This window comes from Solea solea, chromosome 9 (assembly GCF_958295425.1).
Source record: "Solea solea chromosome 9, fSolSol10.1, whole genome shotgun sequence".
In the NCBI taxonomy this organism is placed as follows: Eukaryota; Metazoa; Chordata; class Actinopteri; order Pleuronectiformes; family Soleidae; genus Solea; species Solea solea.
In genome coordinates this window covers 27210679-27226374 of record NC_081142.1, presented here as the reverse complement: position 1 = coordinate 27226374, position 15696 = coordinate 27210679, and positions in this window count along the sequence as shown.

Here is a 15696-nt window from a genome sequence, read left to right as displayed (position 1 = left end):
AGATGCGGTAAAATAACTTCAGCTGTAATGAAAGGATCCTCGTCGGCTAAAGCTGCTTTTGTTTCATTCATTCTTAAACTCTTCAAAGTGGAAAAACTGACTAAATAAAGGTGTCATCACTATTCTTGTGTCTTTATCAATTAATACAATTATAAATCATTTGGCTTTAATACAATTAGACACAACAAATACACAAAACAGAGTATTCTTATATTCTTAAATAATGTTCATTACTATGTTTGCTACAATACTGTGGTCATTGGTGATTGTAATATAAATATATAATATTATATATACTATACTATATATAATACATAATATATTATCAATATCATGGTGTCATAATGCGCAGTGAGTCGTAAAGTAAGGCAAAGCAAGGCAGCTGTATCTAAATAACAGTTCAAAGATAGAAACATTATAATTTGAACAAAACCCAATTCTTATAAAAATGAAAACGGAAAAATAGAAAAAAGAGAAATGAAACAATAAGAAAACTAAAATAAAACATGAAGTATAATGGTCCAGTAAAGGTTTATAACATTTTAATATATCTTCTATATACTGTATATTCTGGACCAAAATCATCTTGTGATTTGTGGACGAGCAGCAGAACTTTAAAGTCTATTCTGACAACCAGAATACCGAATAACGAGGTAAAGCAGGAAATGTTCTCTTCAGATGTTGTAGACTTAAGCTGATGTATAGATTTTATCATGTGAGTCTATAAATGTCTAAAATCTGTTTTTGTTTCATGTGTTTTATGTTCCCAGCTCGCCTCGTCTCGCCTCTACGAGCTTTGGTTGTGTTTCCGTTACAAAATAGTACCTCCCCGATGTGGGCGGAGTCATGACTGCACGGCTGCTGCACGTGACTTAATTTTACATGAACAACATGCAAACGAGTAACTAGTGACTTGTAAAGCAGTTATTTTCAGTGTAACTGAATCATTAGAATCATATCGATTAGATCAGTACTTCCTCCATGACCGGAGCATAGACAGCAGCAGTCGCTAAACACACCTCTCTTAAGACTCCTCTGTTAAATACTGAGATTTTAGACATTGTTGGAGATGAACCCACGTTTTCAGGACTGTTAAGTCTTTTTAACCGATCTACAGTTCAGCATTGTTCGGCATTCCTGTGACACGACGTCACGCATAGTATCAGCTCAGCTCGCTTGGAGCCTCGCCAGAGCAGGTACTTAAAAAGTACCAGGTACCAGGTACTATTACTGATGGATACGCAAAATACCGTATAGTACACCGTACCGTGCTAGTGGAAAAGAGGCTTTTGTCTCAGACAGGTTCTTGGTGCAGACGGTGTCAGTTCTTCATACAGCCACACTGAACTACCCCAGCATTTCTATAATCGTATCAGGATGAAGATAAATTGCTGTATTGATGTTTCTCCAGTTATTCTTATTCCATTCTACCTTTTTTGGTTTAAAGCTTTAGTAGAGTCATTTATATTCATTAGAAAAATCTCTCCAGAACATCCGGATTGTTCCCGCTTCTTTCTGCATGCTGCTATTTTTCATTTTGATTAAAGGTTGAAGTGACACCGTGATCATCTTGTGCCAGGAAACTTTTTCATTGCGTGAATTCTAATCTGATCCCTGCCACAGAGAATGAGTGGGCTCACGCTGGCTTCTTAACTGCTGCTGACACTGCCGGTCAACGGGATGGGTTTTTTTCCCTCTCTGTGGGTGTTTCTCAACTTGAAGTGGAGAGCATTGGCAGGATTTAAATTGGTGGCATTTTGTGGTCTTTAAAAGAAGGGGGACTCATTAAAGTGAACCCAGACAAGCCTTCAAGTTTCCTCCATCATTAGCCGATGTAACAGCAGATAAGAGAAGTATAATTATAGATCTGGGGTAACTTGTGTTGTCAATTTAAAAGTGATGGAGCTGCATAATCTCCAACCTTGTAATGTGACCCTCCACCCTGCAGCGTCATGCCTGTTTTTAATGAGTGTTAGGCTGAGCAGAGGTCGACTTCCACTGCTGGTCACTGCTGATCGTACGCATCACATTACTAGTCTTGTAAATCACCCGGCGCTCGTCTTGTCCCTTTCACATCCTGTGTCCTGTAAGTCATTTGTTTAATAGGATTCATCTTATACTTTAAATAAAGAAAAAAGGTTTTAATAAGAAGTGATAACTATGTCGAGGAATTAAGACAGATTACAATGAACGCATGCAGTTAAGCTCCTGTGAAGGATGTTCAACAATATCTAAGCGGTTATAGAACATACATGTCTCAATTTGTCATCACTTATGGGCTGCAGGAATTATAGCATATATACACTATAAAGCTGAATACCGGAATTTGTATGTACAAGAGACTGTAATCAAAGTTTTGTTGTGGTTATGGAAGCTATACAACAATCTAATTGAATTATATCAGCTTCTTTGTATACAGCCGACTTACATGTATGTGGTGGAGATGCCAATTTATACATTAATGTGTGACTGCATGCATGGTGCGTCACTTCATCTTCCGCTAATCCATAAACCAGCTCCTTACATTCCTGTCAGTTGTCACTTACGGGAGATTTTGACTTCTTACGCTAACATTAGCAATTAAACTACGTGATATTGATAAAAAAAAGAGTTTACATCGTCTTTTAGTAGTTTAGTAGGGATTCAACAAGGCATTTGAATTTGAACACTGTTTTAACACATCAGCAGAGCACTGCTGCATCCCTCTGTTCACAGCCTCTGCTAAATTTGATAAATTGTCTTGGTAACTTCTGCAGACATCGACTGTAGGAGTTTTCTGAATATTTGCCTTAAAACCAGGAAGTGACTGTAACTGTTACAAATCATTTATGCATCAAGATCAAATGCTACACAGCTCAAATGGAACTCTTGGACAGAGTTGGTCTCCTCAGACAAAGTGCACCCAACAATGGCAGACGTCATCTGTAGTATCCAAACGCTGAAAGGCCATCGCGTCAGCGCGGTTTTTCACCAAAATTGAACAATTTCAACTGTCATAGGTCTAGCTCCACCCACACTGCACCGTACCATTACTCTGGTGCTCCAAGGGAAGGATAGCGAACAATGGAACGGTTGGGGCTGCTTATTTATGATACTATTCCTAATGGAAACACACAAAAAAATCATTGCCGTACTGAAATGAAGTGCTCCACTTGGTGGAAACATGCCATTAGCTATTTAAAAAAAAACAAAAACAAACAAAAACAACAATTAGAAAAGACCCTTCTGTGGATCCCGACCATATTTCTGGGGATGATCTATTTGACTCTAAATTGCAATATAGTTTACAACATGGACATAATGCTGAATTGAAGACCAGGAAGTTGTGATCTAGACATTAACTCCTCAGGGAAATATTTAATGTTGTTTATTGTTGAAAAGAAGCACCAAGACCATTCATATGAATTTCATTTAAGAGAGTAGTGACAATTCTCTTTATTAGTGTTCATTTGTGCACAGTATTTCCCATTCTGTTGTAGAGATTTTAAATGGTCATTTGGAAATGAATTAGTCACTGTGATATAATGGATTTCTTCACGCTGCATCAGCCACAACACCTGTTCTCCATCAGTGATGCAAAAATAAGATGTATTTGCTCTCCATCCTCATTTGATTTGCTGCTGCGTCTTACGATAATACAAAATGAATGAGAAAAACAAAAACTGTTTAACTCGAGTTAAGTCAACCGGCAGGTGTTGGGGCTGCCAAGAACTATTTAGATTTTCACTGTGACTCGTGTTACACTTGAAGCTGGAATGGTGTTATTGGTTGGAGAATGGTTTAATTTGCAAGCACAGTCGGCGTCTTATCCGCTCGGCAGCAGTGAATTACTCTGTTGAACAATATTCGCAAACTGACCCGGAACCTTTCTGGGTAATTGTCAAGAAGATTTGTGTAAACACGTCATAGTAATTTAAAACGTGATAAATCTGAGAATAACTTCTCACGTAGAACAACAACAGGTTATTTTCCCTGTGTTTGCTGTTGTCTGCACCACACTGATATGAACGCAGTTCAAAATTAAACAGAAAGTCAGTGAAGCAACACAGTAACACAGTCAGAGAGTGAGCACTATATAGTTGCAGGTATTGAACGGATGATTGGTCAAGGCCCACATACAAAATCCTTTGGGAGAGAGACAGACCTTTACCTGGGTGATAAGCCTCAGCTAGAAGAAGCTGGACTTGAAAATTGAAGAAATCTGCTTCTCAAATGTAAATGTCAACTATTTTTGAGGATATTCAATCGATCACAGAGGTGATAACTAAACATTATCACCTCTGTTTTCTTCACACTGAGGTTGAGGAAGTTTAATACAATCCATGTGTTTATGTCATTAACACAAGCAAATACATTGATTTTAGAGGCAGATAGATTTGCTTGATGTCAGCAAAAGATACACCAAATTTCTTTATGACAACGAGTATTACAAACGTTCAAGAGCCGGACTCCACACAGGTAAGGGTGAATTCACAGGTGGGTTTACTACTTAAGAGTTCAATACACAGAAAAACTGTCCAATACAGCAGAGGTATCAAAAATGATGAGGCAAAGGACTAAATCCTAGAAAGTATTGCCAGGAAAAACTGAGGAAACAGAGAAAATGCTCTGACACTAACTAAAACACACAAGACACAGCAGACAATCAGCACAGGTGGATAAGGCACAGGCAGAGAGGAAATGAAGAGCCCTGAAATGTGACTTCAAAATAAAAAAAATGCTTACAAACAGAAAGCATAATTCAAACCTGAGCTGCAAATACAAACAAATAGGATAGGGCCCAAAGGAGAACCCTGGGGTACACCACAAGTAAGGGGGTGCATCTCTGAAGAACTCCTGCCTACGTTTCAGGGAAAGACGGATTGTGTGGTCACTGGTGTCAAAGGCTGCAGTCCAGGAGAGTCAAGAACCGGGAACTAAACATTCCTAAAAGAGCGTTTTTCAGTATTAAAGGCCACATAGACCGGAAGCTCCAATTAACGCTGCATTTGTGTGTGTGTATCTGCGTCATTACCTCGTTTATGAAACACTAAAGTTTCAGAACAACAGTTCAGCCACTGCTGAGAAAATAGGGTTTGATTGTTTTCCTGGGCTCTGCGAAGCGGATCGGCACTTCCGTAGTTTGATTTCGTCATCAGATATCCTCACCACTCCTCTCACCACCGTAGCGCCTCCCGGTGTGGGCACTAGTCCGGGCACATCCGGTTGCGTACATTCAACCGCAGAAGAAGAAGAACTACTCTCGTTGTAGCTGCTGAGATGCAGAGCATCCACCGTGCCAGAGGGGGAGCTGTGTATCTGAGAGCTGGCCTATCTATTACATCACTTCCAGGTACCTGGCCAATCACACGACAGTGGGAAAGCTCTCGTTGGCTGGCCAATCACAACACAGTCCACGTTATGGGGGTGTGGTTTTGGTCTGAAACAGCGCGGCTGACGAGAGCGTCAGTGAGGAGATATTTTGATCGGCTCGTTTGCAGCGATTAGGAGGTTTTTAATCATGAAAACAAGTTAATATATGTAAGTAGACCTCAATAACTAACATATATGTGTGATACAAGCATTCTATGTCGCCTTTAAGACAAGGTTTACAGTAGGACTGAAATGTTTATGTATGTATGTGTCATCACACCAGTACAATGTCACACTACAAGGTCATCGGGTCCAGTCCACACCAAGTAAAGGTACTGTTCTCTGTGGAATTGCAAGCTTGACCCAGAGCCCGTCAGTACCAAACTGAACTGTACCATGACGGAAACACAGCATTAGTGTGATAGATGAAGATGATAGCAGGTAGTTACAGGAGGACACGTCCTGGACTATTAAAATCAATTTGTATGTATAGTCTTGTTGTTGTTACATTATAGCTCAACCATTCATTCATTCATTCATTTGGGCTGCTGGTGAAATGTGGGGTACACCCTGGTTCGCCAGTCCATCGCAGGGCCAATATATAGAGACATTCACTCACACACTCACACCTATGGGCAATATGGAGTGTTCAATTAACCTCTGCATGTTGTTGGACATGTGGGAGGAAACCCACGCACACACAGAGAACATGCAAACGCCACACAGAAAGGTCCGGACCATGCAGCGTGCAAACCAGCAACCTTCTGGCTCTGTGTGGCCCCAGCTGCCTTTTTTAAAAATTGTACTTCAACTGATATTTCATCTAGTTTTCTTTAAATTCTGCAAACATAAAATAAACGTATAGCATATCATTTATATTACACTGAATTAATTTAATGCAAAGCTATCATCTCTATCTACATAGCATAATGTAGTCATAAGCCCCGTTCGGACGGGTTTAGTTTTACATGAGGAGGTGCAGTAAAGTCATTATTACCAGAGCTTCTCAGTGATGTGTCATGTCAGTAATCATTACCGGACGACGTCAGTAAAGATTACAGCGACTTTCACCTGGGGTAAAAAGGTCCTGAACAATTACCCCAGATAATACTAATACTAATACTGTGCAAATATGTGCATGAATATTCTGTCATCTGTTTGCGCAGTAGTAGAAGCAGCGTATTACACACATGACGACACGAGGTGATGGCGGTGAATAAATTGACCGTGTCCTGGAAGTCGGGATGAAGTTGTTTGGGCTGGGTCAGGGATCACCGGGTTTGCTGCCCCCCTTGCACTCCTGGGTCGGGGCCCTGGGTTTCTGGGTAAGGTGATGGAACATGTGCCTTGTCTGGGGGGGTCATGTGCTAGTGGTGGCTTCGCGACTAGGCCCAGTAAAGGGCTCCTGGGACAGATGGAGTGATTTATCCCTCTCAATTGTGATCATTTTACTGAGATTTCTTATCCTGTGTGAGTTGGCCATTAATATTACAGATGTCCAGTGGTAAAAAGACATTACTCAACCTACTTATGAGAAACTAATCCCGTCCTAATAGGGCTGTAGTTGCAGCCATTGAAGACTGACAAATTGATGCATCACTCATGTACATACAAGTTTGTTTATCGGGCATCACGGACTAGATCACAAACAAAAATAATTATGCATCAGCTCCAGCACCGCTGCCTTTAAAGCTATGTTTGAAACACATTTTATTTCAAAATAGCCTAATACGCTGATACTTTAGCATCCAAAGCAATAAAATATCACAACCTATGTGATAATAATCAGATTGTAACAAACAAACTAACAATTCCCTTGTCAATGCAGACACTAAAGCTATTTGCTAATGAGGTACAAAAGTGGTCTTAAGGATAATGAGCCTCAGCTTAATAGTAGCTTACGTGTCCGTGGGTCATGTTTTCACAAATCAGTGCGACACAGAGGTCACAGCCACCAGCTTCTCTAAACTGAGGCCCTTCAACACGGATGTTAAGTGCTTATCCTCACGACTGTACTGCATAGCTGCATATCAGCGGCTACGACAGAAATGTTGTAAAAAGCTAAACAACCAGACAAAAACATGAATGGATGGATGTGTTTTCAAATGACAGCGTTCCCTCCCAGATTCAGACAATGTAGGCTGCACAAAAACAACAGACAACGCAAAGCCATTTGGATTTAAGCTACGCACACATGCACACATACACCCACCCCCCTCATCTGCCTCTGCAGAAATGACAGCACAAGTGCACATTTGTAGCTTGCAGGTAGTGGTTGGGGTACAGATTGAAGCTATGATATATGACATGTGTTGCAAGCAGTCTCTGTGTATCTCCCAAGGACCTGTCACAGCTCCAGCACAGGCAGTTAAAGGCTCTGTTTTACACAGTTTAATCCTCCATTTAGGTCACAATTCACTGGCAACAACACAACTTATTAGCAGAAGTATCTCAATTAATCAGCATATTAAAATCAGCACATTACCCTTGTCAGCATTACCTCCTGTTTCCTGGTAATTCTTCATGTAAAAATAATTAAACGTGGCCATATTTAATGGCCAGAGAGCAGAAACATCACTCTCTGTTGCGCTTCATTTTATCAGAACACATTTATATTACTGCTACATTTTTAACGCTCTTTGATTCTATTAAAAATAAACGTGTTTTTTTTCCAAGATATAACACACACATAACCTTTAATATAGTCAATTATACATTAGCCCTGTGCAAATACATAATTGCTCTCTGTTACATTTTCTGATTTTCCCCTCAGGTTTGTAGCCGCAGATCATCCACTCATTAGGACTACATTATTCACTCAAGGTTGTGTCATTGCTGGGAGCCAAACTGAGCTCAAGCCTTGTCCGACAGACTTTATTTCAGCGGCTGGATGTTCACGTGAACACATGGTAGGCGCTCTTAAATGAGCATATGAGCACGTTTTCTATGAAACGGGTGTCTTTGCTTTGTGTAAGAAAAAAAGAAAAAGAGTCTGAAATAAAATGGAATAGCAAATTTGGCAGCAGTGAAATGGGCAGAAGGAATTGATCTACGTGTGGTTGAGCTTTAAGGAATCAAATCAGGTCAAATCTCACTCAACACCCACCCCGACTGTCTTCTTTGAACACATTAGCTGAACTATATGAATCGTAGACATATCAAAAGAGCAGATGCTAGCAGTTAAGTGTTAAGACATGTTTGTAATTATTGTGTTAAAATCATTATTGTGTTAGTCGGACTAAAAGTGGGACTAACATACTGCATGTATAATGTGATCAGGAGTTGCATTGTACACATTCAACTGGACCCAGACTGCTGGAGATGCTCTGAAATGCTCGTTTCCTGCCCCCAAGACTTTGACCCAGAAATAATAAGAGAAGCTGGTTCACAGCAGAATAAGACAACAGAGAGGAAACACATGGTGAAATCCAGGCTGCTGCATTTGTGGAGACGGTCTTGTTGAATAGTGTACTCACATTAGCCAAAACCCTTCCAACACTCTTTAAATCCATGGAAATCTATAGTTCCATTGACTTTTAGTTGCCTTTACCGTGCTAAACTACGCCCTCACCCCTTATGAAATGTAAGGGAATATTTGGTACTACTATTAAACCCTTGTGTTGTCTTTCCTTTCTTTTCATTTCATTGTGTATTATCTATTTGTTACTAATAGACTATGACTACTCATTGCCATTTGCTGCCATTCTCACTATAAAGCACAAAAGCACAGGGAAACCAAACAAGACAACAATTCCCATGATCCCACGCTGCTCCCTGACATCATTAGCCTCAGAAATTTCATACTGTCCGTGTAATGGATAGTAAAGACGTGCTCAGCACGGTACCAACTTGCCACTACTTTGAGTTGTTTTAGTTTGTGACATAATAGGTCAACCGGAAAATGCCTAATATTAACAAGCAGTAATAGTGAATATCGCCACCTAGTGTAGCATAGTCAGACAATTCAATAACTCAACTAGTGCTTAGTGGGACGAGGAAGGACAGTAGTCCAATTAGTCATAGCTTGACTAAACTTTGCAGAGGAGCGTACTGTGGGTTTCTTTTTACCTCCTGGAAACTGCTGTGATTTCAGCCAGATAATAGTCATAGTTTGTCCTGAAATAGCTCTCACACTAAACAAAAGCGGGCTTGATATTGTCCTCTAAGTGGATCACTAAAGAAGCAGGATTTGCTCTGTTGTGACATGGGTTGATGTGAGAGGCACATCCCCTGAAATGCAGTCTGAAGGTGTCTCTGCGCTTAGAGGACACAACCTGTATAAATGACATTCCACTGGGCTATATCCTGCATTTTGCCATTTGTGACCCACGGGTTTGGTGGTGGTGTGTGTGTGTGTGGGGGGGGTGCATGTAGCAACAGTCTGAGGGTAGGAATCTGCTAAGAGTACAGTAAAGGGAGCATGTCTTTCTCCAGTGCCTGCGGCCGATGGTGCTGAGTAAGCCCATGCAGCAGAGGATGCCTGTGAATTAATACTCCTTGACAGTAAATGTCAACAGAATTTAAATTACACTGCCTGCTCTCTCACATAAGCATGAGAATGTCTTTAGCGTACATTGGGCGCCATGAACACGGCCAAAGGAGCCTTTGGGGTGAATCCTTTTCTGCACTTCAAGATGTCTTGGCATCCAAAACCACCAGCTCAGTGCTTTTGTCGCATATCTGGAAACCAGCAGCCATGCATGTGGCTAATTAGTTGAATTTAACCAATGATGATTATTAGTGCTGTAGACAGATCTGCTGTGATCTCAAATCGCCGCCCTCCCCTCTTCTGGTCAATGGAGTGTTTCACTGTTCATTAGGCGGAGACGTTGTGATGGAGGAGCAGCCTGGCTGCCTGCGTTAACGTTAAATCCCACAGCGAGAGCGGCACACTAACATCTGTGTTAAGATGACATCTTCCTTTAAACCCCTAAGAAAAGTGGATGAACACACCAGAGCTTGTGTTGTTTTCACAACAGAACAAGATACCGGTTATAATTGTTTTAAAGGCAGCTGTTAGGAATGAAGCAGTGCTTTTATCGGGTCATGCCTTTGCATCCATTTCTATTATAGTTCAGCCAATCCTAAACTTAAGAATGTTTTTAACCATTTTAAATTCTAAAATCTTAAATTGTACATTATTTCATAAACAGGTCGAAAATTACATTTGAATTCAAAACATTGAGGGAACTGATATCAGTCTTAAGCTTTGTTTACTTCAAATTTACTTGTTGACATTTCTCATGGTTGGACATATTTAATTTCATAAATGTGTTACTTAACTTACAAAAAACATCATGCATAATCAAGTTTTATTTATATCAAAAATATTTTACGGTAATTGGAAGTTAAAGTTATTGATTCTTGGAAATTAAAAACTATTTCTATTTGTGGACAATTATTGCCTCCCAGTATCCACCTGCAGTACCTCCATGGCCCACCAGGGGTCTGGAGCTCATACTTGAGTCAGGAATCATTCAGTGTGTTTTCATGCATGTTAAAAGTCTGATTGTAGTTGAACTAAGACAATGATTTGGTTTTCTTAATGTCATGTAAACACGTGACTTAGTTAGACTAACATACCTGGATAATGCCAACTCATAGTCCAATTACTGGACTATGAGTTGGCACCCTGCAGTGACTTGGCGTTTTGCACTTACACCAAAATTTCTTCCCGGTCTTTGACCTGAAAGTAGAAGGAGACGCCGTAAACTGCAGTACTGTTGCCGGATCATATGGTGGCGCCGTCTTTCTTCAGACAACACAGCAACCAACAAGAACCATGCTCATCTATATATGTATCACGATTAACATGCACAGCAGAACCCGTACATCTCGCTGTTTGCTGTTTGTTTTTCTGTGACCTAAAGGTCAACAGGAAACTGATTCAATAAACACTAGCTTATAGAGAGATACAGCGCCACCTACGGAGGTGGAGTCAGACATACACATACATCACCTTTGCATGTACAGTATACTCCTATTACCTGCCTTAGCTCGCTTAAACTGTGCATGTAAATATATGTACAGTTAATGTGTATTGCAATTTAAAAGCTTATAATTTATGCAAATGTTTCCCACTTGTAATTTTATTTAAGATAATAGCAAAAACAAAGACAAGGGTGATTCTGTTGGCAGCAGGAAACCAAAAAAGATGGTCTCAGGTCAGGGGCTGGCATTGGAAAGTAACACAAATGTTGTCGGGCAGTGGCCACCCTGCAGTGACCCCCGAGACTGAGCTTGTTTCAAAAAGAACACAGTTGACAGGGCAGCACTATCAATTGGCTGACCTCTCTGCAGCCCATGCCAGCAGGTATTTCTTCCAATTGTGTGTTTTTTCTCCTTTTCTTCACCCTGCCACAATTTATTCCTGGTGTGTTGGAAGCTGTCGAGGTTTGAACTGTGAAATTCAGTGGTTGTCCTACAAATGCTGAAGCTGGTGTGCAGTGAAATAATGCTATATATCCATCTACTTACCTACCTACCTACCCAACACTGTGACATGTGATTAAATATATATTTACAATTTATTCAAATAGTAATTTATTCAAATTTTAGTATTAATTCATTATATACAGTATATGCTTACGCTATATACTGTATAAGTCATGCTTATTAGCTCACTAGCTATACAGGAAGATATCAATCTATCTATCTATCTCTAACCATTACTAGTGACCTATTGAGATATCTCGGTTAAACTAATGTAGTACTTGGGCAAACTGTGAAGCTAGTTTAGTATGCTAGCTATCTACCTCTGTAGTCAAAAACATCATCACCATCGTTCCATTTTCTCTTTGGTGTAAATTGCAAATGTTAGTGATGTAAGTATAAAGTCAAATCATGGAAAGAAAGGGAATATTACATGTCATCAACATTAAAATCAACTTTACCTGAACAGGCACTAATAAGCGACTTGACCTTTTTCCTGTCACTGGCTCTTTCACGGCTGTCTGAAGCCGAGAGGAAACGTTGAAGCGCGAGCGGCATCTCTCGTTTTAGAGAGCACACACACACACACACACACGTGCACACACACACACACACACACACACACACGTGCACATCTTTGTTTCTTTACTTAGCTTTTTAAGGTTTGGAGTTTAATGAGCAGACTCACTCTCGTCTGGGTGTTCAGGTTTCTTTCATCTTTCACATTATATATCAGATGCGAGTGTACCAACCTATAACAACTGTATTTTCTTTGTGTGCCGAGGATACAGAGGGCTAATGTCTCCTTTCATTCACTGTGGTGCGGGAGAGTGTGACATTTATTAAGATTTTCTAAATTGTAGTTGGAAAACATACGTGTCAGATGTGATTCCATTCCAGTTGTTGTGCCATGTGTTCCGGCAACATCCCAGACTGTTCAACAAGGAGGCCACATTATAACCTATAAACATCAAAATGTGTTTCCTGAGTCTCCCACTGCGACTGTTTCCAGAGATGCATGTGTGACACGCTGTAGTTTGTGTATTTGTTTAATGCTCTTTAAAGCTTGTGTCTATGAGTATTCACATCTGTCTTTGAATTCTCTGTCCGGCAGAACCGTGCTGCAAGAAATGTCAAGATGGATCTTGACTCCACCTCTGTCCCTGCCCCCTCCAAAACCACTTAGCCATGCTGAAGTGCACTTTGTCCGTAACTAGATATAAAGGCCCTTGTTTTGCTCCATTTGGAGCAGCCGCAGTGTCCAAAGCACTGAGTGTAAAGCATGCATCCCCTTGTATACGTAATTTCATGTGCAAATGTGTTTTGTTTACAGAGAGTAGGGGAAGGGTTCATCGGCAAACCAAGCATGAAGTGGAAAAAATATGATTCTGATGGAGCATGAGTGGTCAGTTAGAGATGTGGGCTTTCTCTGCTGTCTTCACTGTCCTCAGGTCATTTCTTTCATTCTTTTAGCTCCACTTTCGACTCAATCCTGCCCCCAAACGCTGTTTTATCTCCGTAATTACTGCCCTCGCAAGCAGACACATACGTTACAGAATTGGGTGTAAACAGAAGAATCACGCCTGCAGTTTTGCATAATCTTTTGACATCAACCCGACGTACGCCAGAGCAATATCTGCCTCTGATGTTTGCCGTCCATAAGACTGGAGGGCAGGAAGGAGATCCATACCCAGCAAAGTGCAGCAAATTGAACACCGTGGGCCAGGCTTCTCCTTGATGGGAGGCCCTCGCGTGTCCGTGGAGACATGACCGCTGAGACAAATTACAGCACAATTTTCCAATTGTGTTACGATCATGAAGGCAAACATAATAATCACCACAGCAGGAGCTGCAATGAATGAACGTGACAAACCTGAAACTTGTTTAAACAAAGCTGTCTGTAATTGTATTACAACCAGATATTAATATTTTCATCAATCTTGATATTTTAAAGCATTAGAAGTTGTAATTATAAAGGAACATTAAGGTTCAAAGTAGAAAGTGTAGTCTTCCCTTAAGGCCACATGGTGCAACCACTTTATTCACAGTAATTAAACTTCTTCTTCACACACGCGTCTCTTACAGCCTGTGGTGTTTTCGCTCAGAGGTTTATCCTTTGAGAGGGAAAAGCAGCCAACTTTCACACAGCTGTGTTAGTTTGCGTTTATTGTATTCTGTTTCTGTTGAAAGGAGAAAAAAAAAATGTAGATTCAATGTGTGAATCTTATTATATGTCTTTAATGTTTCTGGGAGAGGAAGAGTGTGTCATTCTCTGTGCTGCTAATATTAGGTCCTTAAGTGTGTTAGTCACTGGGCCTGTCACAAATATTGCAGACATGTACGATCGCAATTACTTGCTCTAATCACTTATTTTTGCAGAAGCGTCAACTATGTGTTTTATTTATTTCCTGGCTGTGGGGTAACCAGACTGGACAGGGGGGTGGGAAGTACACAGGCAATGGGAAAGGAGGGTGAAAGAGGGAGAGAACACCCTATAGACACAATGATAGTAACAGTACTGACAGTAATTTAAATAACTACTGTATAAGTACAGCAACTACAGTAGTAACCACAGAGGGGGGGCCCAGGGGGCAAGCAGGAGCGATCACCCATGTAGGGCGCCAGCTTCCCAACTGGCAGTGCCCTGTCCAGGCCAGAACCACGACCAGGCACCCTATGAGCAACAAAACAGGACCCACCCACCGACGCTACGGAGAAGCATGAGGTTTAACTCAGGAGCTTTCTCCATTGGCACGATGGTCGGTCAGGTTAATGTCTCCATACGGCACGTCAGCAGCAGTGGGTTCCCCCAGTGTACAGTGGTGCGATGGCGAGCTCAGTCCCCATTTATGTGGAACGCTCCCCTGCAGCCAAACTACAGTCCTAAACAAGGTTTATGAAGGTAAGAAAATGAATGTGATGACTTGTTTTGACAGCAGGGTTATTTTGAAGTCATTTATTATACTTGCCATCCATCCATGGTCAGCTAATTTCTCCTCTCAGTCTTTGTGCAGGCCCTGATAAATTCACATCAGCGTTGCATGGATGCGTCACATTTCTTGTCCTCGCAGCAAACGTGTGAATCATGGTGTGGCAAACCTTGTTAATCTGCCTGTTTACAGTTTGATGAGTGGTATCACACTATCCAGGGCACATGGGGAGCAGTGGTGCCTCAGCAGAGCTCTGCACAGTCCTGTGTCTTTTACTTCCCCGCATGACAGAGTATGCACACACGTGCTTACTGGAGGGTGCAACGACTTCTGTCAGACTGGAGTCCGTTTAGCTGTGCTGGACAGCACTTCTCAAGCTTGGTGCACAAATACTTAGCATTTAAGTATTTGGTTGACTTTAAAGGCGCGGAATGCTCTGTGCGTCCGAGCAAATGTGGCATGATGGTGTGCCGCAAACGTGAACCCATTTGCCTCAACCACTGCACTTTTGTCCGACCATGCATCTGCGATGAAAGGACATTTAGGCCACATATGGAACAGAGACACAGTCACATGCAGTCGTCATTCACATGCTTTACTGAATAAAGAATTGAATCTAGCTCAACTGTGAACTCTGAGTTTTCTTCACTAAATCCTGTTTATATATTTAGATCATTCATTTTCTACCACTTTATCCTCCAGATATGAGGGTCAGTCAATCCCAGCTGACAGGGCGAAGCAGGGTACAATCACACAGAGACAAACAACCATTCACACAGTCATCTGGATGTTTTTGGATTGTGAGAGAACCCACATACACGCAGGGTGAACATGCACACCCCACACAGAAAGGCCTTCGGTCCGGTGACCTTCTTGCTGTGAGGCAACAATGTAAACCACCACATGTGGCACCATTATGTCAAAATAATATCATTTTAAGTAGATGGTTATGTGGTCAACTGATATTAATGTAATCCAAGGT